Source organism: Staurois parvus, unplaced genomic scaffold, assembly GCF_062004578.1.
Source record: "Staurois parvus isolate SC_StPar_1 unplaced genomic scaffold, SC_StPar_1.0 ptg002108l, whole genome shotgun sequence".
Lineage (NCBI taxonomy): Eukaryota > Metazoa > Chordata > Amphibia > Anura > Ranidae > Staurois > Staurois parvus.
Window position 1 is genome coordinate 288,127 of NW_028319904.1, and position 4,687 is coordinate 292,813.

Consider the following 4,687-nt stretch of genomic DNA (forward strand, 5'->3'; position numbering starts at 1 on the left):
GAAGCACTGTTTGATGTGAACCATGCCTCGCAGAAAAGAGCTCTCAGAAGACCTACGATCAAGAATTGTTGACTTGCATGAAGCTGGAAAGGGTTACAAAAGTATCTTCAAAAGCCTTGATGTTCATGTGTCCACGGTAAGACAGACTGTCTACAAATGGAGAACGTTTCTATAGCTATGGAGGACATGTGGAATATGTACTTCTGGTATCTTGATGTATTACAGGTGGGGTGGGTATACATCCTTGCTTTCTCCTGAGGTGTGGGGCCACAGGTGTATTTTGATGATTATCTTTCCCTTTTTGTGTTTTTTGGCTGTAATTTAACTATGCGTCCATGTTGGACTGACTCACAGTCATGTGTTGTACTGTTTACTTTTAAAACAAATAAAAATAAAATGTCAAAAAATAAACACAAAATGACAAATGTTTTTTTTTAAATTTACTTTTTTTTTTTTTTTTTTAATTTTAAAAAGGTTGTGGACAGGGTACATACTGACCAACCAGCAAAAACGTACTTTAATTGATGAAATTGCATGCAAATGCTATTGGTCAGTGACGCTGCCCATTACATAAACAGGATGAAAAAAAAATGTCAAAGCCACCTAAACGAAATATTTAACCTAAACTGGAATCCCAGGTTACACCTAGCTAGCCTAAAAACTGTCCCCTCCCCCCTCCTAACACCTATGATAACTAACCTAAAAAAACTGTATACCCCTATTTTCAGCGCGCTCCAGTCATGTGATCTCCCGTGTCGGCCAGCGATAGCTCGCACCAAATAATTGGAGCCTGTGGTCCGTGCAAGGGAGCAACAGCTCCCCAGGGCACTGGTGTTGGTGAAAGGGAGCAACAGCTCCCCGGGGCACTGGTGTTGGTGAAAGGGAGCAACAGCGCCCCGAGGCACTGGTGTCAGCGGGGAGGAACAGCGCCCCGACACTGGTGTCAGCGGGGAGGAACAGCCCCCCGACACTGGTATCAGCGGGGAGGAACAGTGCCCCGACACTGGTGTCAGTGGAAGGAATAGTGCCCCATCGTTGGTGTCAGTGGCAGGAATAGTGCCCCATCGTTGGTGTCAGTGGGAGTAATAGTGCCCCACCGTTGGTATCAGTGGGAGGAATAGTGCCCCACCGTTGGTGTCAGTGGGAGGAATAGTGCCCCACCGTTGGTGTCAGTGGGAGGAATAGTGCCCCACCGTTGGTGTCAGTGGGAGGAATAGTGCCCCACCGTTGGTGTCAGTGGGAGGAATAGTGCCCCACCGTTGGTGTCAGTGGAATAGTGTCCCGTCGTTGGTGTCAGTGGAAGGAATAGTGTCCCGTCATTGGTGTCAGTGGGAGGAATAGTGCCCCGTCATTGGTGTCAGTGGGAGGAATAGTGCCCCGTCATTGGTGTCAGTGGGAGGAATAGTGCCCCGTCATTGGTGTCAGTGGGAGGAATAGTGCCCCGTCATTGGTGTCAGTGGGAGGAATAGTGCCCCGTCATTGGTGTCAGTGGGAGGAATAGTGCCCCGTCATTGGTGTCAGTGGGAGGAATAGTGCCCCGTCATTGGTGTCAGTGGGAGGAATAGTGCCCCGTCATTGGTATCAGTGGGAGGAATAGTGCCCCGTCATTGGTGTCAGTGGGAGGAATAGTGCCCCATCATTGGTGTCAGTGGGAGGAATAGTGCCCCATCATTGGTGTCAGTGGGAGGAATAGTGCCCCATCATTGGTGTCAGTGGGAGGAATAGTGCCCCATCATTGGTGTCAGTGGGAGGAATAGTGCCCCATCATTGGTATCAGTGGGAGGAATAGTGCCCCATCATTGGTGTCAGTGGGAGGAATAGTGCCCCATCATTGGTATCAGTGGGAGGAATAGTGCCGTGTCATTGGGAGGAATAGTGCGCCATTGTTGGTGTCAGTGGAAGGAATAGTGCCCCAACATCGGGGGGGGGGGGGGGGGGGAGATGGTGTCTCATCATTAGTGATAGGGGAAGGCTTCATGCCTCATATCAGTGGAACGAACAGTGCACTAAGGGCCGGATAACGGTAAGCAAAGGGCCACATCTGGCCCATGAGCCGCAGTTTGGAGACCACGGATCTATATCATTGGTTGTAGATGTTATAATTTTCACGCAAATGGTACAGATACTGGATTTTTTTTTTTTTGCCAAAGACAGGTAGCAGAATACATTTTGGCCTAAATTTATGAAGAATTGTGATTTTTTTTTTTCTTTTTTATTGGAGGTTTTATAACAAAGTAAAATGGCTTTTTTACTTCTTTGGCATTGTATTTATATAAATAAAAACCCAATGGTGATCAAAATACCATCAAAAGAAAGCTCTATATATGTGTGGTGGAGGGAAAAAAAAATACAAAATTTAATTGAGGTACAGCATTGCATGACTAAACAATTGCCAGTTAAAGTAACGCAGCGTCAAATAGCAAAAAATAACCTGGGCATGTAGGGGGGGGGGGGGGTAAAATCTTCTGGAGCCAAGCTGGTTAAATATTCACATATCCAAAGTTCTGGATATCATCGTCTATCTTTGCGGGAATTCGTTGAAGAAACGCTCAGCCTACTCTCACTATATGAGCATTGACAGGTTGTATGTATTTGTATCGTAACCCTATAGCAGGGGTCTCCAAATTATGGCCATCCAGCTGTTGAAGTACTACAAATCCCATCATGCCATTGCGAGTCTTGCCTGTGGCTGGCAAGACCTCATGGGACTTGTAGTTCCTCAAAACCTAGAGGGCCATAGTTTGGAGACCCCTGCCCTATAGTTTCATTCAGACGGGCATCAACACCCATTCTGTGTGCAGGTGGCAGCTACAGTTGCAAGAAAAAGTATGTGAACCCCTTCGGATTACGTGGAGTTTTGCATGAATTGGGTATAAAATGTGCTCTGAACATCATCTAAGTCACAACAATAGAAGAACACAGTCTGCTGAACATGATACTACACAAACATTAGATGTTGCCATGGTTTAATTGCACATAACATGTAAACATTCACAGTGCAGGGAGGAAAAAGTATGTGAACCTTTGGACTTAATAACTGGTTGACCCTCCTTTGGCAGCAATAACCTCAACCAAACGTTTCCTGTAGTTGCAGATCAGACCTGCACAACGATCTGGAGTCATTTTGGACCACTCCTCTTCACAAAACTGTTTCAGTGTAGCAATATTCTTGGGATGTCTGGTGTGAATCGCTCTCTTAAGGTCATGCCACAGCATTTCAATCGGGTTGAGGTCAGGACTCTGACTGGGCCACTCCAGAAGGCGTATTCTGTGCTGTTGCAGCCATTGTTTTGTTGAATTACTTGTATGCTTTGGGTCATCGTCCTGTTGCATCACCCATCCTCTGCGGAGCTTCAGTTGGCGGACAGATGGTCATACGTTTTCCTGCAAAATGTCTTGATAAACTCTGGAATTCATTTTCCCATCAATGACAACAATCCGTCCAGGCCCTGAGGCAGCAAAGCAGCCCCAAACCATGATGCTCCCTCCGCCATGTTTCACAGTGGGGATGAGGTTTTGATGTTGGTGTGTTGTGCCTTTTTTTCTCCACACATAGTGTTGTGTGTTCTTCCCAAACAACTCAATCTTGGTGTCATCTGTCCACAGTATATTTTGCCAGTAGTGCTGTGGAACATCCAGGTGCTCTTTTGCAAACTTCAAACGTGCTGCAATATTCTTTTTGGACAGCAATGGCTTCCTCCGTGGTGTCCTCCCATGTACTCCATTCTTGTTTAATGTTTTCCTTATTGTAGATGTGTCAACAAAAATGTTAGCATGTGCCAGAGATTTCTGTAGGTCTTTAGCTGACACTCTGGGATTCTTCTTTACCTCATGCAGCATTCTACGCTGTGCTCTTGCAGTCATTTTTACAGGACGACCGCGCCTAGGGAGAGTAGCAACAGTGCTAAACTTTCTCCATTTGTAGACAGTCTGTCTTACCGTGGACACATGAACATCAAGACTTTTGGAGATACTTTGGTAACCCTTTCCAGCTTCATGCAAGTCAACAATTCTTGATCGTAGGTCTTCTGAGAGCTCTTTTCTGCGAGGCATGGTTCACATCAGACAGTGCTTCTTGAAACCAGTAAACCCAAAACAGGTGTGTGTTTTTTAAGGGCAGGACAGCTGTCAGCAACACATCCAATATCATCACACTGATTGGAGTCAAGGTTGGCTCACTCCTGGCTCCAATTAGCTCTGGGAGGAGTCATTAAGCTAGGGCCTCACATACTTTTTCCTCCCTGCACTGTGAATGTTTACTTGTTATGTGCAATTAAACCATGGCAACATCTAATGTTTGTGTAGTATTATGTTCAGCAGACTGTGTTCTTCTATTGTTGTGACTTAGATGACGTTCAGAGCACATTTTATGCCCAATTCATGCAAAACTCCACGTAATCCCAAGGGGTTCACATACTTTTTCTTGCAACTGTAGATCCTCCCTGAGCTGCTCACAGGCAGCCTAGAGGAGGTGGATGAAGAGGACACAGGCATATGTCAAAATTTGAAATACATCCCGGAGCGGGTGCACAGGTCCAAAAACAGGTAATGTGCCTTCAGAGGCATGCACCCCGGTCATGGCTGTAGCTATGCAGCTGCAATGACAAAGATTACCTGCAATGGGGTGTCGATGCACGTCTAAATGAAGCCTTAATACTTTATTAAAAAAAAAAAAAAACAGACACTG